The sequence below is a fragment of the Lissotriton helveticus genome, chromosome 6 (genome assembly GCF_964261635.1).
Source record: "Lissotriton helveticus chromosome 6, aLisHel1.1, whole genome shotgun sequence".
In the NCBI taxonomy this organism is placed as follows: domain Eukaryota; kingdom Metazoa; phylum Chordata; class Amphibia; order Caudata; family Salamandridae; genus Lissotriton; species Lissotriton helveticus.
Genome location: NC_136067.1, coordinates 834,454,378 through 834,481,791, shown reverse-complemented (window position 1 = coordinate 834,481,791; position 27,414 = coordinate 834,454,378). Strand labels below are relative to the sequence as shown.

General features: G+C 44.1%; 1 protein-coding gene across 3 annotated transcripts in view; it reads left to right on the top strand.

The window, feature by feature from the left end:
* CRYBG1 (crystallin beta-gamma domain containing 1) overlaps nt 1–27,414 on the top strand; it is a 1,049,447-nt gene that overhangs the window by 826,444 nt on the left and 195,589 nt on the right. The gene's annotated exons all lie outside the window — the stretch shown is intronic.

Genomic DNA, 27,414 nt, shown 5'->3' with positions numbered 1-27,414 from the left:
CATTGTGTAGAGCTGCGACAAGCATAGTGCGTGCGACGCTCACAGGCAGGAGAACCGAGCTGCCCAGCCCACCCCCTCCCCCAGGTAGAGACTGAGGCCGGAGTCGTACACAGAAGCCGAATGCACGTGCGACACAACTGCAAAGACCACGAACAGTACTAGGGTCTTATGGAGAAATAACCCCCTGGGGACTGTAACTGGTAGTCAGACCGTGGGAGTTGCACCGATTTTATGGTATACGCCAAAATAATGCAGTTTAATAGGGCATTCTCGAAATCATGTACTCCTCCTGCCTAGACGTGTAGCCATATGCGATAGTTCTTGTATTGAAGGTGCAAAATGCGTTGTACGAGGCAAATAGAAAAGAATAAAAACAATAAGGTTCGGAGGTGGTAATACACGTTTAATCTCATTTCCATACAACACAAGGGCTTCTGTATAAATATGCTCAGATTCAAAAAAACATTTGTGTACGCGAAATGAGTGTCATTTCTCCCACCGAAGCCTAACAAATACTGCAGGAATAAAATATATCAAGCGTGTACAAACAGAGGAATCCGGGGTGAGGCGTTCAGGCTGGCTACTTGCATATCTCGTTCGAAGCAACAAAAGACTTGCGCTTCGTGTTGCCGCCACCCGTGGTGACTGGAAAGCCATTTTAAGTGAGCGAGAAGGAAGGCGAAAGATAATGGCCGATGCACAGGCTTCAAAGCGTGAGGCGGCTTTCTCTGCAGTGCTGACTCAGGGGAGGGGGCGGAGCGGGGCAGAGCGGCATGTGGGTGTGAAGAAGCCGGGCCTTTGAAGTGAAGCTAAGCTTCACTTCAAAGGTGTCGGAGGAATGCGGGCGGCTGTGCACGCGCTTTTAAGCTCAATGCACATGCGCATTGAGCTTAAAAGTCACGGGCACTGCAAGGAATCGCCACGATTCCTTGCAAGTTAGATAAAGAGTCGATGAGCCCCTATAGTCTCGCTTGCTCGATGCGCATGCGCATCGACAGGCGAGACCTAAAAAAGCTTCTGATAAGTTGTAGTGTAGTTCCTATTATCCCAATAGGCTCTGCGCATTGGAATAATACCTTCAATAGTAAAGGCCTAGACCAGACGTTAACTAGGTCTACTACTGACGATATTAGACTTAAAGTTTTGGGTTTGCCAGCTAGCTCAGAGTTCACTAGAAACTTTCTCGAATGTTCAGGAAGGAATTAACTTCCCTGATTAGACAAGAAGGGATTTAGTTTCTGACAACCATAGAACATGACAACTTTGCTCTCCCCTAATCAAGAGTGTATCTCAAGAGTCGTGTGAACAAAAGGCAATTTATTTTACTCAGTCAGTACATGCATTCTTAGTCTCATCAGATTGTAGAGAAAAAGGAAGAGACGGGCGTGTTCAATAAAAAGGTGTTATTTATTGATCAGTCTCTTTTCTCATACAAGAGAAATGGATCGATATTATTGCAATACTTATAGCTAAGTAAAGTGCATACATTAAAAGCAGAAGTATAAAATAATACTGTAAAAACATTGATATGGTTTCTAAGCCATAAGATGTTTTAAAATGAATAAAATATATTACATACACATATACATTTGACTAAACGTACTCAACTGGTGTTTCTAAATACGCCTACCCCGTGTACCTGACCTAAGCCTAATACGTGGGCGGGAATAGAAAGTTACAGTTTAAGTTAAGTTTGTTTTTGCCAAGTGAATACCTAAAGAATTCTCTGCGAGGGGTTATTCAGTTCTGTACCTGGAATTAAGGATGAATGAGGGATGGTATCTCTCTCTCTGGTCTCGATATTCCAGGCTGCCTGCGAGGGCTACCCGGAAGCGCCGGTGCTGGATTTCTCGGCAGGAGAAAGCAGCGCGTCTCGTTCTCAGCGCGTCAGGAAGGCGGGGCTGCGCCAGCGGGGTCTGCTCTGCTCTTCGCTTCGGCAAGTATGGCTGCTCCGTCTCGTCACCACCGCGTGTGTTTGCATAGGGCAATATCGGTAATATTTATACCTTTAAGGTGCCGAGATTGATGTAAGGATGGACATAGATACGTCAATAAGGATGTCATACGACTTGCTCGTTAGCACATTCTTTTGCTGAAGTTCTCGGTGAAATCAAAACAATGGCCGCAGGGTTTTGCCCAGGTTGTCATAGGTTTGATTTGTTATGAGAACTCCGTATGCCTTATCAGGGGCTGGAGGAATATCGCTTGTCTAATTAGATCGCAAGCGTTATGACCTAATCAGATAACACGTTCCTGTGCCGTAGTGTGACTGCGTCAGATAACGGTATCTGCATCATGGGGGTTTTCTGCCTCATGGGCTGACTGCTAGTTAACTTGTTGGTTTGTTTAACCAGAATAGGGTCAGGAATAGGGGGATCGATTCAGAACCTATAGGAATACATCACAAAGTTTTCCCAGCATTCACAGTTCAGCTTCTCTGGTTTCATTTTGATGTGTTAACCCAGTGCGAAAAAGTATGTTTTCTGTGTAATTAAAAAAAAAAGACTGAGAATGCCTAAGGCAGATAGATGTCTCTATTACACCTAATGCAACCTGTGATAAAGTAGTGTGAACTGTTGAATGTGACTTTTGTGTGTTCAGCAAAATGTGGGAATATAGACTGGGCATTTTTCATTTTTCCAAATGTGTGGTTTCGCAGCCAGTATTCATTGCTTCGTTGTTCACTGCATACAACAGAATACGCTCAGTGGAAAAGCGTTGCGTATGCTGACAATCTTCTGAAGATACCAGCTGAGCAGCCCTCTTTATACTCTGCATTGCTGTTGTGTGTATTAAGGTGAACACTGTTCCTCTGCGTTGCCTGTCCTTGCTTTGCTGCCTGCTAGCCTACTCCCAGAGAAGCTTCTGAAACGCCCCATTTCTCCGGTTCGCGCTTTTAATTATTAAAGGCTAATTCATACATAATTTATGAATGTGACTGCCTGAGGCGGAGACGCAGGGCTCTAATTAACAGAGACCAGGGTTCAGCGAGCAGTCGCGTTTAAAAAGGTCACTTTACATCGCATCCCGTTTCTTTGTAACACAAGAGTTCTTTCTTGGCCTCAAAATGAAGCTTTGCTTTTCGTGCCAGTGCTTTCAGGCGACCCCCAGAGAGCAAAACCAGTCTCAGCCTTTCACGTTTTTACCTGACTTTAGGACCAGCCCCGAGCGCAGATTGGATGACATTCTGGAAGAAAACCAATGATTTAACAGTCCTTTCAGGATGTTTCTGCCAACCTGCAGGAGGATACAAATTATAAAATGAGGCCTGGTGCAGCGAGAAGAGAGTTTCGAGGATAGTGCCAGGAAAGAACGCTTGCACTGTGACAAGCACGTCAAAGGAACCTTTACTAAGGGGAAGCAGGTGTGGGTGTGCTCTGGTTAGTATTGTTTCCCAGTTGAGCGTTTAGTCTCATTTTTTCCGTCCACCCACTGTACCCGCAGTCGTCCTTCAGCCAGGGGATAGCCATTGAGGAATTCTGCAGGAGGTTCCGCGCTGGTGTTTATTTAATCTGCATACCTTCTGGTTTCTGCCATTTCTGCTGGCTGTGGTTGGTACATAACAGGCCCAGTGACCTGTGTATGCAAAACCCGGAAGCTATGCGTGTACTGACCTTAGGGGCGAGGCAGCTGTAACGCGAGATTGTGTAGGTCGTTTTCCCTGTCGTGGAAATGTTTAACTGTGAAAGTAAACCCACGAGGGCTCCATTAACAATGCTGTTTACGTGGGAACGGCCAACTTTTACTCGCAGGTAGCATTTTACGAGTGGAAAACTACTTAGTTTGACTTTTGAAAGGGTGTTTCACTTTTGTACAGTATACAATGATTAATTAACATTTTTTTTCTGTGTAGCATGCCCTCCACCAGAGTCAAGCGTTGCATAACTGCAATGCCCTGAAAGTTTGAGCCCACCCAATAAGCATACAGACCAACATTTCACAAGTGAAAGGGGAACATTTGGGGGGAAAACATCGGGAAATGTATTTTCCCCATTGATATACATTAAATCGGAGATAATTTTGGGTTAAAAAAAAACGGAAGACTCCCTCCTCTATCGGGTCGGTTGGCGTTTATGCAAAGTCCTTGTTTTCTGGAAATTCGCAAAGTTTTTGTACACCGTTTCTAACTATGGAAACCGTTGGCTATACATTTACTTCTGGCCGACACAGTCACAATCCTCCGTTTTCAACATAGCAACGGGAAAGGGAGACCTACAACATTGGTGGACGTGCATGGCAACGGTTTATACACAAGGAAAAACATTTTCCCCATGGAGAAAAAAACTGAAGTGAACTTGCTCTCCTGCAACACATTTTCAAAAGTATGTACACATGTGCAAACCTTCGTGAGTCCAGACAAAAAAAATAAGAACTGCTAACACAGGAGGAAACTCACAGGGTTACATTTCCATTTGTTTTCTGTGAATCTGGTTCTCAGAAGTTATCGTATTCTGTAAAGCCACACATACGTCAATAAAGAGCCTAAACTATTTGTTTACCACTGATAAATCCACAGAGGGAAGAGGGTCAAGAAGTCAGTAGGCCTTTGAAAACAACATCACATCTGTCTCTTCACCAGCTTGCAAATTCACTTTACAGACCGTTTATAGATGCTCACAGACTCGTGTTCCACACGTAAGAGGTGAAGCAGATTCCTAAGACTCGTGTAAAGCTAGAGAACGAGAATCAGCCTGAAAATGGGACAGCATTATTATGGCTGGTGTTCTTTAAGACATTAGGTGTACATTGTATTTTCTCTTGCTAACTTAGATGTAGATCAAATTATAAATTTTTAACTATGTTTTCCAAATCATTGCTTTGTCTCACTCCCAGTTTGACTTGAAGTGAGAGCTCTAATCTCTTCATTGCAATGAAGTCTAGTTTGGCAAATTATTTGTGTTGTAAACTGCCCCCCCCCCAAATAAAAAGTCTAGCGCATAGAAGGGACTGTCTGCTAGGTGTTTTGCATGCTATACAACAAAATCTAAATGGAGAAATTAATACCTTGGAGGAATGTAGATTGAGTTATCGTGTTTGCCATGTTGTTCATATGGTGAACTGAACAGTAAAATGCATGCCCAAAATTATTAGGGAGTTCGACACTTAATGCCTGAGAACATGACCTCAAGCACTGTCCCTCTTTTTGTGTGACTTTTTTCAATTCCTTTTATAGATAGCCAAAGCAACATTTCTTATATGGCGAAGTAAGCAAATTAAATATTAGTTCGCAATTAACAGCATACTGTAGCATTATAAAAACTGATGCCTGGCACGACGCGCAGCGGGCGCGCCGAAGACAAGCCTGTCTGCGCCTGGGCGTCGCCAGGACCACCGGATATCCGGCAACAGCCCTAGGTAGTGAAACAAGGGACTTGTGGAGACCCATGAGGCAAGAACTCCTCAAGATCAGGCAAGCCAGTTCAGATAAGTGCATACATCTGCAAGACACCATGTAATGTAGGGCTATGGAAGGTTCCTTTACATGTAGATCATGCCACTCTCAGAGCATGAAACAGGAACACTTTGCTACAAACAGCATGATGTATGACTTGAGCAGTGGTCAAAGTAGACAGCCCAGCCACACTGACTACTCCCCATTGACCCCAAAGGAAATCCGAGGCTGGACTTGCCTATCATGCAATGATAGATCTCTACCTAAATACGCAACTGAAATATGGGATCTGTTCTCATCTAAACACCCTGATATCTGGTTTTTAACTGAAACCTGGATAAAACCCAGCTCTAGTCCAGCGATTGTTGTCCCGGAGGGTTATCGGATCCAAAGGTTGGATAGATCATCTAAGACGGGGGCATAGCTATAATTCATAAAGACTACATTAAAGTCTCCACTTAGCAATGACACTCTGGAAATCTTGGTTTTTAGAATTGATCTGCTCTCACAACATAGCTGGAAAGGCGCCTGGTCTACCGGCCTCCGGGTCCCCTTTCTAACTTCCTGCTTCAACTCATGGAACTCATCTCTCCTAATGTTATTTCTACTAGAAACTTTCTGCTCCTAGGTGATTTCAATGTCCATAGTGAGAACCCCATAAGCCAAGATGCTTCTACTTTCTGGGCAGACTTAACATCAGTAGAATTAATTAAGATCAACAATGGCCCTACCCATCTAACTGAGCATATGCTGGATATTATCCTTACTAACTCCCCCAATATCGTTTGTGGAGCTACTGCTCCACTAACCTGGACATACCACTCACTAATAGAGTTTCACATTAAGGGCCCTGGAACGCCCAATACCGGACTGACCTCACAGCAAACCACCCTCTGGGCATAGATAATGCACAGAGATTAGACAAATTCAGGACACTTCATCCCGAGGATGTAGAGGTGCTACTAAAAACTATAAAATCAGGCTCCCCGCTGGACATCATTCCAGCCGAGACTACTACATTGCTATCCAAACAACTTGCTGCCCCCATCTGTTCTAACTTGAACTGTTCGATAGAAAAGTTCTCCTCCCTTTAGAATGGAAAGTGGCACAAATTATACCCATCCGAAAAAATCTTAAAGCCCCTATGGAGGATTTATCCAACTATCGCCCCATTTCATTACTACCTCTCCTGAGCAAGGTTCTAGAAAAACACATTAATAAACACCTGTCTGATTTTGTCGAAGCTTCGAACTGTCTCGATCCAACTCAGTCGGTCTTCCGACCCAGGCATAGTACGGAGACTGCTCTGATTGAGGTCACTGACAGCATTAGAGTGTTTTTGGACAACGGACAAGCCGTACTTCTGGTGTTGCTTGACTTATCGGCAGCCTTCAACACAATTTCCCACCAGATTCTACTCAGGAGACTTGGGGAAATTGGCCTCCAGGGGCCTGCTCTGCAATAGATGACGAGTTTTCTGTCTAACAGAACTCAAACCATAAATCTTGGCCCTTTCCATTCAAAGACTACTAAGCTGACTAAGGGAGTACCACAGGGCTCTTGCTTGAGCCCCACCTTATTTAACATATATGTTGCTCCCTTAGAGGGACTATTAAGGAAATTAGGATTTGTTCCAATGTTTTACTCCGCTACTACTCTCCTTTGATAAAAAAAATCTAAATGCTCAGTCTATTTTCTCAGAGGGGATGATGACCATCGCAGTCTGGATGCGAGACCACTTCCTCCAGCTTAATGCAGGGAAAACTGAGATCACGTTGTTTGAGGATGCATCAAGTTGGTCCTCTGGGTGGTGGCCAGAGGAATTGTGCGTTACACCGACTCCCAAAGCAGTAGCAAAAAAATCTGGGTGTCCGTTTGGACCAGAACCTGACTATGAAGGAGCACGCCACATCTATTACTGGGTCATCTTTCCATGTGCTCGGTCTCCTTTGGAAGGTATTTCCCTTTTTGCCTCTAACTACGTGGAAAACACTTATCCAGGCACTAGTGCCGCCTGGACCACTGCAATGCCTTGCTGATCACAGAAAATGAAGCATCTTTAAACAAGCGGCAGGTAGTCCAGCATACTGCAGCTCGCCTGGTATCCAATGCCCCTCCTCGAACAGCCTCCCGCCCTCTTCTGCGACAGCTTCACTGGCTGTAGTTCGGATGCGGATTAGGTTTAAGATCTATTGCATTGTGCACAAATCTCTGAACGGCAAAGGCCCCAGTCACCTTGCAGAGAAACTTACCAAATACATTCTGCCCAGGTCCCTCCGTTCGGGGTCCAAATCTTTCCTAGTGGCTTCCCGCTATACAAAAGCATGCATAGGAGGCAAATCCTTTTCCTCCTGGCGCCATCTTGCTGGAATGCTCTCCCGGTACATCTGCGACAATGCTCAGATCACCTTCAGTTTGAAGGCTTTCTTAAAAGCGTACTATTTTAACCTGTTTCTTGTATGTAGCTGGCTCTAGCTAATCGATAGCACAGAGATACCCGTTGGGGGGTGATTCAGGCGCTTTACAGATGATAAATCAAATCAAGGTTCCGCACTTTTTTCATCATTGATCATTTCAGCTGACATTTCATGCCACTCGCTTTAGCCCTCCAACATCCGTTTTATCTCCAGACATCCCAGACATATAGATTTCTTCTGCCACCAACCACTCTCTCACATCACACTTCCATAATTCAAGATATGGTCCAGATGGTTGTAGCCAGTGTATAATTATGCGCCTCTCCGCTAATAGTAAAGATGGGGCCCCGTGTTTAAGGTCATTTTCCTTTGGACTAGGGTGTAGACCCAGCATACTTTCTATTATAGAGCGAATGACAAGGGAATCTGCAGCCTTCCTCTTGGCATCTGTTATACTCAAGCTAATAAACAACAAACTTAGGGGTCTATTTAGAAATCCACAAGTGATTCTATGCTTTTGTAATCATGTCATCAGTACATGAGAAACAAACACAGCAGATCCAACAAACCATACCACCAAAAAGTGAAGCACCAGTAAACGTGAGTCACCCCTGGTTAAGGATTCCCATCAAAAGTCTTGTATGGATCAATATTCTCATTTGGTAGTCCTTATCGGGTATCGTGTCTCTTGATCATTGAGACCGGCATACCCCGACAGCCAGTTAGGGGTAGCGACCCACAATCACTCGGTACTACCACATGATGTTGATACAATGGGAAGTGCAGTGCAAAAGCAAAAAAGTGGTGATTTAAAACAGGATAGGGAACTTAACACAAACCAGTTTTAATAAACGTTAGCCCCTTCCCCTTTAAAAACAAGAACAGTATAATAGCATCAACGCAGTCCACACAAATAGCTGCGAGGAGACCAACATGTTTCAGCCCCAGTGGGAAAATTGCCCAGGCTTTCGTCAGGGTCTCTGTTCTAAATATATGCTACTGCATTATAAGTGATGAACGTGTGAAAAAACTAGACAAAAAAACACAAGTGAAAACCAGAAAAGGATATAATTCTCCTTCAACTGTATCAACTCCTCTCTTCGGCACCTGGTCGATTTAGTACTGTATGTTGGGAACAAACATACCGGTAAATCACGATCAGTAATCATGGTCTGCTGAAAGAGGTTGCGCCATACCTCAAATTATTTTCAAATTCATTACTCACCCAGGGTGTCCGGGGAGTGGACCTCACCTCTTCCTGGACCTGGCTCAGGATATGTGAGACCCCGCTCTACAATAACAGAAACCAACTCCGTCACTACACAGTGTAGAGGAATCAAGCATTACTCTAGTCTAACACTGTGAGCATAACGAAGACAAAAGGTCTCCTGTACATGGAGTGCATTAACAACTGTCAGAACACTATCATTACAAACTACTGTCCACACCCACTACTAACCACTGGCTGAGCAACCATGGGTATCATATTCACTAAAGTTAACAATCAAGTCAAGACACACCTGTTGCACAAGTAGTAGGGAAGATAGAGATGTGTGTCCTACCTGTCTGTTGTTGTCTCTGGATCTGAGACTGAGTCAGGGGGAGGCACTGAACATCCATCATTCTCCCTACTTGACTCGTTTGGTCCAACAGATTAAACCAATCGGTGCCGGTGTGGGAGGGGCACGGTCTATTCGCCCACTCACTATTTTACTCAGCGTCCGCTGATATACCAAATAGATTGAAAACCGGGGGAACCAGGTCCGTGTTACCGACTGCCCTCGGTGTTAGGGAATGTCCTCGATGTTTGGGAAACTCGCGCGCGTACTCTCGCGAGACTTCCACATCGAAACTACAGGATGACGTCACGCGTCAGGCTGCTGTAGTTCAATCATGCCATTTCCGCCCAATATGCGCTATGGGCTGTGGGAGAACTACCAAATGACGCAAGGATCCATAGACCAGTAGTTCGGAGTGGCTGATAGTCGCTATCAAGAAACGAGCATGAAACCTCTCAGTGCCTGCTGATTATGAAATATAGACAGACTGTGAACCCCACCCTGTTCAGTGTCATGATGTACACAAACAGATTATGTAAGGGAAAGTAAACAATATAGTTGTGAGTAGTTGATCGCTGTTTATGCATGGAAACCGCAGGTGCGACAAGACACACCCGCAAACATCTGTACAGTAACAAATAGAGTCCACACTAACAGGAGAAAATGGTGCAGATGTGGCGCTAAAGGAGTATTAATATGGCCCAGTTAGCAAATATACATGGGTATTATTAGTCTGTTAGAGATATTGGTCAACAGCATTAGTCACACCAGCACTATGCAAATCACACTCACATACCTATGTACCTCATATTACGACAGATTGAACCAGGGTAAATCGTCGTTCAATCCTCGTCTGTCTGTGCCCAATTTAAAGACCCACTTTTGTTCACGTAAGAACAGAAATCTAGACACATCACTCACATGTGGTGGGATGAATGGTTTTTCCAGGACATGCCACTTGAAATCTGTTTCAGCATGATTGTGTGTTATGAAATGCTTGGTAAGCTTTGAAATGTCCTTTTTGCACCGAAAGGTGCTTCTGTGCTCTTGCATCCTCACGCGCACCTTCCGCGTGGTCATTCCCACGTACCGTTCATTGCACGTGCAGGTAATGAGGTAAATTAGATTAGTACTGTTACAGTTAGAAAACTGCCGCAGTTCCCAAGGCCGATCAGTCCCAATGTCCACGCTTGTGATCTTGGTAGTCAAAGGACAAACAGAACAGCCTCCGCACGGATGATGGCCCACCACCGCAGGTAAGTCCCATAGAGTGCCTACCTCTCTCCTTGGTGTAGCTTTAGGGCGAGTGTGAACTAACTGGTCCCTTAGGCTTCTGGAGCGTTTAAATGCAAAGAGTGGGAAATCAATTTTCTCTTTGCCGCTGTTTAAAATTCTCCAGTGTTTCTTAATCACTTTCTGAACGTAGTTAGACTTAGAGTTGAAAGTAGTCACTAGTGTCAGGCGATCCAGAGATGGTTTCTCTGTGCGAGGTTCCAGTAATGCAGCCCGATGGTTGTTCGCTGCACGTTTGTATGAACGCTGGACTAGTTTCTTGGGGTAGTGTCTTGCAGTCAACTGCTTAGATAGGTCGCCTGCATGTCGTTTAAACGTTTCTGCAGTGGAACAGTTCCGACGAACTCGAAGAAACTGTCCAAACGGCAGATTATACCTCAGAGACTTCGGATGTTGGCTTTCGTACAAAAGCAGAGAGTTCCTTGCCATAGGCTTACGGTATAATTCACTCTCTAGGCCACTCTCGGTACTGTAAATGGAGAGGTCCAGAAAAGGAAGCCTCTCTTTACTCATTTCCATGGTGAAACGGAGATAGTTGTTTTGGCCGTTGAGCCATTGATGGAAACTGAGGGCCGATTCTCTAGTACCTCTCCAAACCATAAGAATGTCATCGATGTATCTTTTCCACCAAATTATAGATGAAGAAAACGGATTGGTGGGATGCAAAACTATGGTTTGTTCAAAATCATGAACATACAGATTCGCTAAGGAAGGGGCAAAAATACTGCCCATACTGGTCCCAGAGATTTGATGGTATATCTGGTCCTCGTACATGAAGAAGTTTTCTTTCATGGCTATGGTCGCCAGGGCCATGATGAAAGGTACCGGAGTAATGGAGTCCAAATCCGATGACCCCAGGATGGACCTGATGGTATCCAGAGTCGCATCCTGGGGGATGGAGGTGTACAAGGACTCAACATCCAGGGAGACTAGATAGTCAGTCTCTTGATTGAAAGCAATGTCAGGAATTACTCTAAGGACATCGGTGGTGTCCTTGAGAAACGTGGGCATAGTTTGCACCAAAGGTTTGAGGAAATAATCCGCAAATGCTGAGAGAGGTTCCAGAAGTGAGCCCAGGCCAGATATTATGGGCCTGCCCGGTGGTGGTCTCTGGGGTTTATGCACCTTCGGAAGGGTATAAAAATACGGCATGATGGGATGCTTGACCTGTAGGAATTGAGCCTCTGAGGGGGTAATCCAACCCTCTCCCAGGGCCTCTTCGACCAAGACTTTGATTTCACTCATCAGTCTGGGAGTGGGATCTATAGTCAGAGGTCGATACTTTTTGGGGGAACATGGCGGCGGCAGGCTAGCGGCTGCTGCGAGGCTCTGATCCAGAAGCCCTAACCCGAGTTTTCTCGCGGGTTTCTTCCCCTTTACTTTCGGCGAATTACAGCGGAATAACAGCGGAATTACAGCGGAGCATGTTTAGCGTATAGGTGAGTGAGAAGTCGTACCTCGTCTTCCCTCTCGGAAGTACGGCTATTAAGTTCTCCCTTTACCTTTTTCTTTCTTGCGCCTAACGGATTGAGAGGCAGAGCACTGAAACCGTGAGCAGGGAGCAGGGAGCAGTGAGCTCCGCGACGGAAAGGAGAGGGCTCTAGGACCGGCGCGGATCACCGGCGCGGATCACCTGGCAGATGAAAGAGCAGCAAGATTGGTTTCACGAGCGGCGGTACACCTGGGAGCCGGTTACCGGTCAGCTACACCGGGTCTTTGGAGAAGCTTCATTGCCGGCATTGGGTGCAGGACTTCAGTGCGTCAAGAATGGGAGCGGCGGCAGTACTATACGACTCCCGGCAGAGCTGACTGCAGTCTGTGTAAAACCCAGGGTAAGGTTTTATGGTATCGGGCTTCGTAAGAGAGCAGCCCTATGGTATCGGTTGACAGGGGCTGTGAGCAGAGAGTTTCATTTACATCTCCCTGTGTCGGTATCTTGTTGGGAATCCACAGTTTGCATGGATGCAGATAGGGGTCCTCCTGTAATATCTGCTTCGAGAGACGTGTGCCCCTCCAGGGAGGGAGATACAGCGAAAGTGCCCGCTTTAGTGAATCCACCTGAGCAGCCTGAACCTGAACAGCCTCCCAAGGTGGGAGTTGTTATCAGCGAGCAAAAGAGGGCTTCCAAAAACAGATACCAGCTTCGCTCTCGAAGGGAGCTTAAGATAAAAGGGGTTCTAAACACTGCGGACTTGGTCGAGGCAAGTAGTAAGGGTCCAGAGCCAATTTCACCTGGCAAACATAGCAGGAAAGGGGGAGCGAAGAAGGGAAAGACTAAAGATTTGAAACAACCCAAATTTAACTTGCCTAGAGGTACCCCGTCACTTAAGAGTTACTTCAAGATAATGGAGCATGCACTGTCTTCCAAGTTGGATAGCGCCGGAGCGGAAGGAGGGAGCGAAAAGGGGCAGAGTTTAAATAATTTGCCTCAGGTAGCAGTCTCCCCGCTTTTAGCTTCTTTCCCCTTGAGTAATAAATATGGGGGTTTGGAGTCAGTTGATACGTTAGAAAGAACAGTTGAAGCAGTCTCTGCAACCAAGGCAATCGATGTAATTGATGTAACTGCACAAACTTCAGTTAGTTTACCAACTACCACTAATCTAGAACAAAGTTATGAAAGTGAAAGGGAGCAGCCGGAAACCTGCACACAGGATGCCGAGCTTGAACCTCAACCTCAACCTCTACACACCGAGGAGGAAGGGGCCTGTGGAGGCAGCGAGAGCCTTGGATCTCTTCTGCAGTCTTTAAGAGGAGATTTGCTAAGTAGATTTGAGACTTCCGAAAAAAACCAACAGCGTCTGCATGATAGATTTGATCTACTAGAGGCAAAAATTGATGGTATCAATGTTAGAACCAGTACGCTGGAAGGGAAGGTTTCAACACTCTCTGAGACCTCAAACATTAACTCGAAAGATATAACAGTCTTGAAGGCCCAGAATAGATCACTGTCTATGGATTTAGAGAGATTGGAAACCCAATCTCGCCGGAACAATTTGAGGATTTTAAAAATTCCGGAAGGGGCCGAGGTGGAGGACATAAAAGGCTTTGTTTGCAGACTACTACGTGCAGATATTCTCAAGGATCGTCCGGATATTGACCTAGAAGCAGAAATTCAGAGGGTGCATAGAGACCCATTTAGGTTACATCCAGACAGGAAGGCTCCCAGGAAGATTTTGGTATACTTCCAAACATACAGTGTGAAGGAACTGATCCTGAACAGATGCTTATCACGTACTTCCTTACACTTTCAAGCTAACCCATATCATATTAGATCTGACATTGGTGGCAAAACAGCGCAAAGGCAGTGGGAGTTAGGATCTAGAATGCCAGAATTACGTTCCATGGGGGCAAATGTACAGATGAAATTTCCAGCACTCTTAAAAATTATGTGGAACAATAAAATGTACACATGTCAATTCCCGGAGGAAGTAGACGCTATTCTTGATAGAATGAAGGCTCAAGAGGAATAGTATAATTAGGGACAGCTCGTAGGCTCTATTCCCTCAAAAATCTACTATTAGTGGAGGGCAGAGTATGTTCGTAATGAGACGCATGGAAAGAGAGGAAAAAAAAAAAAAAGGGGGGGAAAAAAAAAAAAAAAATTTAAAAGAGAGAACAAAATATACAAAAAGAAGGGGGAAAGGGAAAAGGGGGGGAAAAAAAAAAAAAAAAAGAGAGGAAGGTAAAGGGGAAAAAAAAAAAAATAAAATAAAAAATTTATATAAAAAAAAAAAATATAAAAAAACAAAAACATATATATATACAAAATGTTTACACTACACATAATTAAGTTCTGAGTTTGCACGAAAACAATAGGTGAGATTGGGGAATGAGACCCGTACATTTGTTTTTCTTTATCTTGGGTGGGGCATTCAGGGAAAAGGGCCTCTTAGGGCGCATTTTCGCCAATTAGGAGGGAAGGGTTCCCCAAGGGAGGGTGGGTGGGTGTTCCAGGGGTAGGGGTAGAAAAAAAAAAAAAAAATGTCCTCATGCACCATAAAAAAGCCTTTTATTTTTGTTAATAACTACCTTTTTTTTAAGGCACAACGTTTTGTTATTAGCCACAGTCAGAATTTAAAATCAGTATATGTCGCAAGGTAGCCAAACTACAATCCTCTCCTGGAATGTTAACGGATTAGGGAGTTATAAGAAACAATTCAACGTTTCTCACTTCTTAGAAAATTCTGGAGCGTCATTAATTTTTTTACAGGAGACTCACCTGGAAGTGAACAAATGTAGAGATATTTTCACAAAACATAAGTGGGTTCAGGAAATTTTTTGCTCAAAACAATCGGGTACAACGAGAGGGGTGGCAATCATTATTCGGGCCAACAAAGGAATAGTTGTCCATGATTGGGCTACAGATCAGACAGGGCGGTGGTTGGCGGTAGTGGTATCAGTGGGCACTGTTAAATTCTTATGTGGGGTCTATTACGGCCCGAATGAAGATAATCCATGCTTTCTCCATAAACTAGCAAGTTACTTATTACAATTTTCTATCCCTATAGTGCTAGGGGGAGATTTTAACCTGCTACTGGATGCAGAGCTAGATCGCACTTCAAAGGCCAGATATAATAGCCCAAAAAAATCGATCTGTATGCTACAGAATATCATTAAGGAGTATGCGCTGTGTGACGTCTGGAGAATTAAACATGGCTCCCAGAGAGAGTACTCATTCTATAGCAAAAAAAACCACCAATTCTCCAGGATAGATTATTTCTTGCTTGATAGAGCAATGTTATCAGATACACATTCTATTGCATATATTCCGAATGGATTATCAGACCACTCAGTGGTTAAGTTGTGTATTAACATCCAAAAAAGGAACTTATCAGAATTCAGGTGGACTCTGGACAGGACCGTTTTACTAAAAACAGATTTCAATACTAGCACTAAGAAAAGTATAGGAGAGTTCTTCTTATTTAATAATGACTCAGCTCCGAACCGGATTATATGGGACGCTTTTAAATCTTTTCTAAGAGGTATATACGGTTCACAAATGGCCCTGAATAGAAAGTTAATTAAAGGTAAAGAAGTAGATAACCTCAACTTAATTAAAGTAAAAGAGCAGCAACTTCTCTATGCCATCTCTAATGCTCGAACTGAAATATCGAGGGTGGAAAAAGAATTAGATGACTTACGATCTCAACATAGATTACACTCTGAAAAAATATTAAGAGATAAGTGGGAGGTAAGCAAGTTGCGTAATTTTGAATATGGGGAGAAATGCGGATCATTACTTGCCTGGAAAGCTAGATCTGACAGGACCAGAAACAACATTAAAACTTTAATACAACGAGGAACTGGCGCTGTTCTATCTGAGGACGAAGATATTAAAGAGGAGGCCAGATCTTTCTATGAAGATCTTTATCGTGAAAAATTGAATATTTCATCGGAGGAAATAGAAAACCTGGACATTCTGAAAAAATTAACTTGTTTGAGTAATGAAGAAATATCACTTTTAGGAAAAGAAATTACCGAGGGGGAAATCAGATCTCAAGTTGAGAAAATGGCAAGAAAGAAAGCTGCAGGTCCAGATGGGCTTCCAACAGAAATCTATAAAGATAATCTGGATGAACTTATTGCTCCTATGCGCAAACTTTTCAACGAAATCTTTATTCAAGCCCAGCAAATTCCGTCTTCTTGGCTGGAAGCAACCATCTCATTAATTGCGAAGCCAAACAAAGACCCGCAAAAGATAGAATCATACCGCCCCATATCCTTACTGAACTCAGATTTAAAGGTTTATTCAGGTATCCTGGCAAATAGGCTCGCTAAGGTAATTAAATCCATTATACATCCGGACCAACGCGGATTTATCCCGGGCAGACAATTGAATGAACTTACATTTCAGGCAATTGGAGCTATTGACTATGCAGTCCAAAATAAAAAACCCTTGGCCATAGTCGCAATAGACGCTGCGAAAGCCTTTGACCAAGTAAACTGGAAATATTTATGGTCAACGATGAAGAAATTTGGTTTTCCTGAAATTTTTATCAATAGTGTGGTGTCTTTATATAGAGGTCCTAGGGCCAAGATTTTGGTCAACGGAGGTCTGTCTGAATGGTTTAGTGTTGGCAGAGGAACAAGGCAAGGATGCCCCTTGTCTCCACTGTTGTTTGATATCTATATTGAACCTTTTGTTTGTTCTTTCAGGCATGATTCTATCATTTCCTCATTTAAAATTGGGGAATTATTAATTAGGACAGCACTATATGCAGACGATCTTCTGTTGTACACCTCAAACCCTCTTGTAGCAATTCCCAGGCTATTTCAGCTGGCGGAGAGTTTTGGCTTAGTTTCAGGTTATTCTATTAACAAGGAGAAAACTGAGGTAATGTGTTGGAATAACTTACTCCCTATTCCAGAAGCTAAATGTAAAATGAGATATTTAGGTATTTATTTAACTCAGAATATAGACGATACCCCGAAAGTTAGCTGGGAAATAGTGATAAAGGAGATTAAAAAACTCCTGTCCAGGTGGAACACTCTGCCTTTAAACATCTATGGCAGAGTGAATCTTGTTAAAATGATCATTCTCCCCAAGGTTACGTTTTTGTTTAACTCTATTCCCTTAGTTTTTAGCAGAAAAGATATTCTTAACCTGCAAGGTAGAATAGGCTCGTTTATATGGGCAACAAAATCTCCACGGATAGCATGGAAGAAGTTAAGGAGAGGATTAAAATTAGGTGGTTTAGCTCTCCCAGATTTATTATTTTATTGTTATGCTTTCCAGCTTAAAAACTTTAGGATACTAGCTAATAAACTGGATTTTACATCAAATAGTTTACTATTCCAGGCAATGCTGCAAGATCTCCCGTTTGGTACTGATTATTTTCTGTTTAAATTTGGTGACAAAATTTTTTTAAAAAAAGTTAGGCTGAAAGTTCTACGGGCTGCTCTACATTATTGGTCGCAGACGTGTAGGCTGCTGAGTATTCAATACTACCATCAATACTCCCCAATTTGGGACTCACCAGGCACCCCGGAATGTTTAATGGACCAATTGGCTCTCCCCTTAAGAAAAGCAGGTCTTCTGAAATGGGGGGACTTATGCGACGAAACAAAAGCTTTAAAGTGGGAATTTCTAGAGGGCATAACTGGAGGGACGCTAACAAGGTTTAAGTTCTATCAACTATCGGCCTGGTGGGGTAGTCAAAATTGGGATATAAATGATGAGGAATCGTTTTTAGAACTATTTAGTCAGCCTAGAGTAATGAAAAGGGAAACGGCACAATGGTATAATACATTATTGAATAACAAAGACAATTTGGAGTTAGAAATTGCGAGAATATGGGACCCTTCCACAGTCCAGATAGCTGAAGATGTAGAGAAGTTATGGATTGATTCTTTTTCATTATCCCAAAAGATAATCAAACCTTCTAATCTAAGAAGAAATCACTTATACACACTGCACAGGGTATATTGGACCCCAGCGAAACTCTCTAGGATTGCAGGGGCGCCGTATTTCTGCCCTAGGTGTAACCTAATGAACGCAAATGACATTCATATGTTTCTTGAATGTCCTAGCATAGCTAACTTTTGGGAACAATTGCGCAAATTTTTAGAAGAGGTACTGTCGGTCCCAATTCAATGCATACCCAGATTGGTTTTTTTCGGCCTATTACCTGATTATGTGTTTAATAGTAACTTGTCACAGTTTATTTTCTATGTAATGACCATTGCCAGAAGAGAGATATGCAAAGCATGGAAGTCTGTATCCCCCCCGAAATTTGCAGAGTGTCTCAAATACATCGTCGCGGTGAGTAAATTTGATATTTTATGTGGGGGTGAGAAAGCTGTTAGTTTGTGGTCAGCAATGAATGCCTGGATCGAAAAGCAACAATAGTCCAATGATTATGCCAGAGGTAAGTGGTCCTGTCCTTCCTTAGCAGCAAGTACCATCTCGAAAGGAAGTTGGACGGGTAACGACCATTCCTCTGGGCAATCTTCTACAGCTATCCACAAACACGAGGGCTGGAAAGGATAGTTTGTGACAGTGGCTTGAAGAGCGCCTATTATAGAGCAGTCATTAACTGGTGGCATATATGAGGACAAAAAAAAAGACAAAAGAAAAAAAAAAAAAAAAAAAAAGAATGTCATCGATGTATCTTTTCCACCAAATTATAGATGAAGAAAACGGATTGGTGGGATGCAAAACTATGGTTTGTTCAAAATCATGAACATACAGATTCGCTAAGGAAGGGGCAAAAATACTGCCCATACTGGTCCCAGAGATTTGATGGTATATCTGGTCCTCGTACATGAAGAAGTTTTCTTTCATGGCTATGGTCGCCAGGGCCATGATGAAAGGTACCGGAGTAATGGAGTCCAAATCCGATGACCCCAGGATGGACCTGATGGTATCCAGAGTCGCATCCTGGGGGATGGAGGTGTACAAGGACTCAACATCCAGGGAGACTAGATAGTCAGTCTCTTGATTGAAAGCAATGTCAGGAATTACTCTAAGGACATCGGTGGTGTCCTTGAGAAACGTGGGCATAGTTTGCACCAAAGGTTTGAGGAAATAATCCGCAAATGCTGAGAGAGGTTCCAGAAGTGAGCCCAGGCCAGATATTATGGGCCTGCCCGGTGGTGGTCTCTGGGGTTTATGCACCTTCGGAAGGGTATAAAAATACGGCATGATGGGATGCTTGACCTGTAGGAATTGAGCCTCTGAGGGGGTAATCCAACCCTCTCCCAGGGCCTCTTCGACCAGGACTTTGATTTCACTCAGTCCTGTATGTTTCTACATTTTGGACAACAGTGAAAAATAATGTTTTCAAGGACAAGAACACTGAGGAAATGGAGTATGATAGAGATAGGAACACAGGTTTGAGAACTAAATCTACTTTCTCACCTCCTACACATGCCATACCACCTCACATACTTGAACTGGCTGTTAAAAATGATATAGATCAGATACGATATAGCCCCAGGTCTCGCTACAATAACTTGACCATCGCGGAGAGACTGGCTCTTAAAACTCTGACTCAGGACAGGACCATAATTGTGAAGCCCACGGATAAAGGGGGCTCCACTGTTGTCCAAAATGTAGAAACATACAGGACTGAGTGTCTCCGTCAGTTGAGCAACAGTAATGCATATCGACCTCTGACTATAGATCCCACTCCCAGACTGATGAGTGAAATCAAAGTCTTGGTCGAAGAGGCCCTGGGAGAGGGTTGGATTACCCCCTCAGAGGCTCAATTCCTACAGGTCAAGCATCCCATCATGCCGTATTTTTATACCCTTCCGAAGGTGCATAAACCCCAGAGACCACCACCGGGCAGGCCCATAATATCTGGCCTGGGCTCACTTCTGGAACCTCTCTCAGCATTTGCGGATTATTTCCTCAAACCTTTGGTGCAAACTATGCCCACGTTTCTCAAGGACACCACCGATGTCCTTAGAGTAATTCCTGACATTGCTTTCAATCAAGAGACTGACTATCTAGTCTCCCTGGATGTTGAGTCCTTGTACACCTCCATCCCCCAGGATGCGACTCTGGATACCATCAGGTCCATCATGGGGTCATCGGATTTGGACTCCATTACTCCGGTACCTTTCATCATGGCCCTGGCGACCATAGCCATGAAAGAAAACTTCTTCATGTACGAGGACCAGATATACCATCAAATCTCTGGGACCAGTATGGGCAGTATTTTTGCCCCTTCCCTAGCGAATCTGTATGTTCATGATTTTGAACAAACCATAGTTTTGCATCCTACCAATCCGTTTTCTTCATCTATAATTTGGTGGAAAAGATACATCGATGACATTCTTATGGTTTGGAGAGGTACTAGAGAATCGGCCCTCAGTTTCCATCAATGGCTCAACGGCCAAAACAACTATCTCCGTTTCACCATGGAAATGAGTAAAGAGAGGCTTCCTTTTCTGGACCTCTCCATTTACAGTACCGAGAGTGGCCTAGAGAGTGAACTATACCGTAAGCCTATGGCAAGGAACTCTCTGCTTTTGTACGAAAGCCAACATCCGAAGTCTCTGAGGTATAATCTGCCGTTTGGACAGTTTCTTCGAGTTCGTCGGAACTGTTCCACTGCAGAAACGTTTAAACGACATGCAGGCGACCTATCTAAGCAGTTGACTGCAAGACACTACCCCAAGAAACTAGTCCAGCGTTCATACAAACGTGCAGCGAACAACCATCGGGCTGCATTACTGGAACCTCGCACAGAGAAACCATCTCTGGATCGCCTGACACTAGTGACTACTTTCAACTCTAAGTCTAACTACGTTCAGAAAGTGATTAAGAAACACTGGAGAATTTTAAACAGCGGCAAAGAGAAAATTGATTTCCCACTCTTTGCATTTAAACGCTCCAGAAGCCTAAGGGACCAGTTAGTTCACACTCGCCCTAAAGCTACACCAAGGAGAGAGGTAGGCACTCTATGGGACTTACCTGCGGTGGTGGGCCATCATCCGTGCGGAGGCTGTTCTGTTTGTCCTTTGACTACCAAGATCACAAGCGTGGACATTGGGACTGATCGGCCTTGGGAACTGCGGCAGTTTTCTAACTGTAACAGTACTAATCTAATTTACCTCATTACCTGCACGTGCAATGAACGGTACGTGGGAATGACCACGCGGAAGGTGCGCGTGAGGATGCAAGAGCACAGAAGCACCTTTCTGTGCAAAAAGGACATTTCAAAGCTTACCAAGCATTTCATAACACACAATCATGCTGAAACAGATTTCAAGTGGCATGTCCTGGAAAAACCATTCATCCCACCACATGTGAGTGATGTGTCTAGATTTCTGTTCTTACGTGAACAAAAGTGGGTCTTTAAATTGGGCACAGACAGACGAGGATTGAACGACGATATACCCTGGTTCAATCTGTCGTAATATGAGGTACATAGGTATGTGAGTGTGATTTGCATAGTGCTGGTGTGACTAATGCTGTTGACCAATATCTCTAACAGACTAATAATACCCATGTATATTTGCTAACTGGGCCATATTAATACTCCTTTAGCGCCACATCTGCACCATTTTCTCCTGTTAGTGTGGACTCTATTTGTTACTGTACAGATGTTTGCGGGTGTGTCTTGTCGCACCTGCGGTTTCCATGCATAAACAGCGATCAACTACTCACAACTATATTGTTTACTTTCCCTTACATAATCTGTTTGTGTACATCATGACACTGAACAGGGTGGGGTTCACAGTCTGTCTATATTTCATAATCAGCAGGCACTGAGAGGTTTCATGCTCGTTTCTTGATAGCGACTATCAGCCACTCCGAACTACTGGTCTATGGATCCTTGCGTCATTTGGTAGTTCTCCCACAGCCCATAGCGCATATTGGGCGGAAATGGCATGATTGAACTACAGCAGCTTGACGCGTGACGTCATCCTGTAGTTTCGATGTGGAAGTCTCGCGAGAGTACGCGCGCGAGTTTCCCAAACATCGAGGACATTCCCTAACACCGAGGGCAGTCGGTAACACGGACCTGGTTCCCCCGGTTTTCAATCTATTTGGTATATCAGCGGACGCTGAGTAAAATAGTGAGTGGGCGAATAGACCGCGCCCCTCCCACACCGGCACCGATTGGTTTAATCTGTTGGACCAAACGAGTCAAGTAGGGAGAATGATGGATGTTCAGTGCCTCCCCCTGACTCAGTCTCAGATCCAGAGACAACGACGGACAGGTAGGACACACATCTCTATCTTCCCTACTACTTGTGCAACAGGTGTGTCTTGACTTGATTGTTAACTTTAGTGAATATGATACCCATGGTTGCTCAGCCAGTGGTTAGTAGTGGGTGTGGACAGTAGTTTGTAATGATAGTGTTCTGACAGTTGTTAATGCACTCCATGTACAGGAGACCTTTTTTCTTCGTTATGCTCACAGTGTTAGACGAGAATAATGCTTGTTTCCTCTACACTGTGTAGTGACGGAGTTGGTTTCTGTTATTGTAGAGCGGGGTCTCACATATCCTGAGCCAGGTCCAGGAAGAGGTGAGTTCCACTCCCCGGACACCCTGGATGAGTAATGAATTTGAAAATAATTTGAGGTATGGCGCAACCTCTTTCAGCAGACCATGATTACTGATCGTGATTTACCGGTATGTTTGTTCCCAACATACAGTACTAAATCGACCAGGTGCCGAAGAGAGGAGTTGATACAGTTGAAGGAGAATTATATCCTTTTCTGGTTTTCACTTGTGTTTTTTTGTCTAGTTTTTTCACACGTTCATCACTTATAATGCAGTAGCATATATTTAGAACAGAGACCCTGACGAAAGCCTGGGCAATTTTCCCACTGGGGCTGAAACATGTTGGTCTCCTCGCAGCTATTTGTGTGGACTGCGTTGATGCTATTATACTGTTCTTGTTTTTAAAGGGGAAGGGGCTAACGTTTATTAAAACTGGTTTGTGTTAAGTTCCCTATCCTGTTTTAAATCACCACTTTTTTGCTTTTGCACTGCACTTCCCATTGTATCAACATCATGTGGTAGTACCGAGTGATTGTGGGTCGCTACCCCTAACTGGCTGTCGGGGTATGCCGGTCTCAATGATCAAGAGACACGATACCCGATAAGGACTACCAAATGAGAATATTGATCCATACAAGACTTTTGATGGGAATCCTTAACCAGGGGTGACTCACGTTTACTGGTGCTTCACTTTTTGGTGGTATGGTTTGTTGGATCTGCTGTGTTTGTTTCTCATGTACTGATGACATGATTACAAAAGCATAGAATCACTTGTGGATTTCTAAATAGACCCCTAAGTTTGTTGTTTATTAGCTTGTTCCCGTGGGGGATATTACTTAGGTTTGGTCTCTAAAACGTCCCTCTAGCCCTGCAATACTGTGTAGTTTTTTCATCTGTTATACTCATGCAATATTCTTTCACAATTGAGCCCCACCATATCCTGTGCTGAAAGTGAGCTGCTTTTTGATTACACCTTTGACTGTCATCAGTTCAAGTTGGGATATTTTACCCACTGTAGATGGAGTATGGTAGGCTCAGTGCAATAATCCAAACTATGTTAGACAAAGGTGTTCTCTAATGGTCGAGTGTGAACCAGTAATTCTTTCCTATTTCATTTGGATCCATGAAGTTCCTTGTTAAATGTCTTGTAGATTCCTGAAACCAGCATTGCACCTGGCTAAGTGTTCAGAGTTCTGCCTACGTGGACGAGTCGCGTGGATTCCCAGGAATCCTTCCCAGGAGAATCTGGCAGCCTTAGCTAATATAGCCTTAGAGCCCTTCAGCTCGGCCCTTCAACGCTGGAGCCGGCGTTTAATGGCTAGTGGAGCCCGCTAGGGAGGGCTCTAAGGCTATTAGAATATTCCACCCCTAGAGGACAGAATGTTCTAGTTTGTAAAACAAAGGTCTCACAGAGCCAGAGGGGGTTGAAATCCCTTTGTGGCCTGTGATGCCTTTGTTCACCATTGTGGCTGCTGTTCTAGAAAAACATGGGTGGGAATGCTGATCCTCCAGGCTTCTACCGGCCATTAGAAGCCCGGAGCACTCCATTGTTGTCAATAGAGCGCTCAACATTCCAATGTTCTAACCAAGCATAGACTAGGAACTGACCAGTGTAGTTGCCAAATTTACGTCTACCTTCCTCACATGTCAAAAAATTCATTGTTATTCAGGTCTAAATCGCCTGACACCATCCCACACGAATGTGCAGAATTTAAGAGGTTAATTTGAGATCTTCAAAGTTAAAAAGCACATTGCTAGCATGTTGTCTATAGTGTCTGTTAACATTATGTACTTGATAGCTGCCATTTGTGTAGCACATCTCTTACCATTGTGACCTTGCAGCCACCTTTCCCTGTCTAATGGACCCAGACAACAATACTTCTTTGTAGTCAAAGTGCAAGAGGTTATGGTTGTGTGTATGAGATGTGCTAATTTACTCAGCATGCTCATTTGTGTACTTACATGCTGCTCCTACACATGCAGGGTGTCCAAAGAAGTACGAGGAAGGCACGTGCATTTAGTGGTTATTCTCTCAACACGTTAACCATCTTTCTGACTGAATTCCTAGAGATTATTGAAAACAAGATTAGTTTTTTTGTTTTTTGGACCATTTTTATTGGTTTTACAATTGTGGTATTACATGACCAAGGTATAAACTGACGGCTCTAGGATTACAGAAAAAGATAATAGTTTGTTTCCCCTGTGGGTCGCAGCAAATTATGACATTGTGCACTGTCCGTCAGGAGCTCTTGGTCCTAAATGACAAACCAATACATCAAAAATGATAACAAATTAGGTCATAACAGACACTTGTACAACATGAGAGTGTAAGAAGTAGGGTGTTTACTTACTAGCCGTTGGTGTAACCTCCTGCCTCCGTGTGCCTATAGGTGCACCTTGGCTGCGTGCCAGGCACGTGTTGGCCTGGAACTGGTCAGGTAGGAGGTCGTAATAGTGACTAAGTGCTTCTACTGTGGGGATAAAAGGCCTGATGTTTTTACTTGGACTTGATTATGAGTGTGAAACTAGTTTGTGTCCCTAGATTAGAACCCCTTAGTCAGGTAGGTCCTCCTTGAAGTTTTCCAACTCATGTAGTAGTGAATCCCATTACCCTGCGCAAACCCCTGGTCTCCTCACACCAGTGGGCCACAAATTCAGCCTTCACGGATTTGTGTTGCTGCACTCCAGTTCTTTAAATTAGGCAATGTGTTGGCTTTCCAGTGCATAGCTATGGATCTACGAACTATGAGCAGCGCCATATCGAGAAATCTGTTAACAGCAAAATAGCAACCCTTGCCTTCCTGTGCCTGAACAAACCCCAAACCCCACTTTTCATAGTGCAGAGGTCTGTGCGACCTGTGATTGGCAGAAAGTTACAGAGGTACTGATTATATACTGTGGCCTCAATCGGGCAGCTCCGAAACATGTGAGCCATGTCTGCGTCTGGCGTGCGGCATCTGGGCTAATGTGAGGGTGAGCTGTAAATCCTGTGCAGGCATGCAGGAGTGAGATATGCCCTGTGAAGAATATTATGTTGGATGTATTGAAATTTGGCATTGTGGGAAAAGTTTGCGGGGATATTCCATAGTCCTCTCTCACTCTTTCTGGGACAGTTCCCAGCCTATGTCTGGCTCCCATTTCTGTCTTGTTGACAGAAAGAGGTCTTAAAGTGTACGCTAATGATCGAGTGAGCCAGGTAATCAGCTGACGGCCTCCACCAATAGTGTTTGGAGTGTGTGTATCGAGGGGTGTGCTTGTGGTTCTGTATCCGTTATCTGACCGAGGCATTGCATTTCAATTATTAGCCTATTAAATGCCAGGAAATGGCCAGATGGCAGTTCACAATCCGTTTGAAGCTGTGCGATTAGAAGTATGCACCGTTGTGGAATTGTGTGCTTAGCGTGTCCACACCGGTGGCATCCCATGTCGCTAGTCCCTCCCTCCCACCTAGATCACAGGAGGGTGGTATGGAGCTGATACGGCTCTCCGACATATATGGTGTCAGGGCTGGCATTGGGTCAGGTTCTTGTGGAAACAATTGTGTGCGTGTGTAAGAAGAAATTAAACCCATGGGGCTTTCTACCCTGAGGTAGGAAAGTTATGGGCACCAAGCGCAGTTCTGTGTCTGCCATGGGAATTCCCAATTCCTCCAGGAGGCATCCCGCAATCCAGTGAGAGTGCCACTGGAACTGCACGGCTACGTAATAATGTTCAAAATTGGGGTGCCAAGGCCCTCTCTTTCCCACCAGGAGCTAACATTTATGCAGTGAGATATGGTACCTGCCCTTGTATCAGAGAAACCCACTAGCATGCTATGCAGGGCGTGGAATTTGCTGCGCGGTATGTGCACTAGAAGGGTATGGAAAAAATCGAATGGGCACAGGAGCATCAACATTTTAGCCAGTGATAATCTGCCTTGGACAATGAGGGGTAGTGTACTCCAAAACGTCAGTTGAGGGGGAAGGGAGCCAATAGCTGTCGTGAGGTTTCCATCAATTAGGTCATGTGTAGTGTGTTATAACCAAATGCCTAAGTATTTAAAAGTGTGGGGTTCCCAATTAAGTAGGTGCGGATCCACCATCCACTGTTAAGGTGGGCAGTCAGGGCTAAATGGGAACAGGCATGACTTAGACCAGTTGACCCTCCGGTCTGATGCCACCCGGAACTCTGTTAAAATGTCTCTGACTTCCGCTATCCCGTTACATATGTCTCGGATGTAGATGGGTACATCATCTACATAGAGGGAGACAATGTGAATTTCATCACCGATCATGATGCCCCACATCAGCCCCTGTTGTCTGAGCCGCTGTGCTAGTGGCTCCATTGTCAGAGCAAAGAGGAGAGGGACAAGTGGGCGTTCCTGACGGCTCCCTCTGCTTATTTATATAGGGATACACCGTCCAATCTTCACACAGGCCATTGGGTCTACGTAGAAGAGTTTAATGAGGTGCTGATATCTGCCTTCTATACCCATGGATAATAAGGTCGAAAACATGAATTCCCAGTCACCAGATTTGTTTATTAATATTAATTGCGATGGCTTCCATTTTGGATTGTTGTTGTCTTTGATCAGCCTGACATTCCTTATTGTGATATTATTTTTAGAGTTTGCCTTCCTTTGTGTACTGAAATTCAAATACTGACGGGGCAAATAAAAAGCACTTGGTTTCTAAAATCTGTAGGTGCTATTGATCTTAACCCAGCATGGAAAGGAGAGTCAAGTAGGAATTGCATAATAATTACTATATAATCACTGCATAAAAGAGAACGGTTAATAATGAGGTACTTT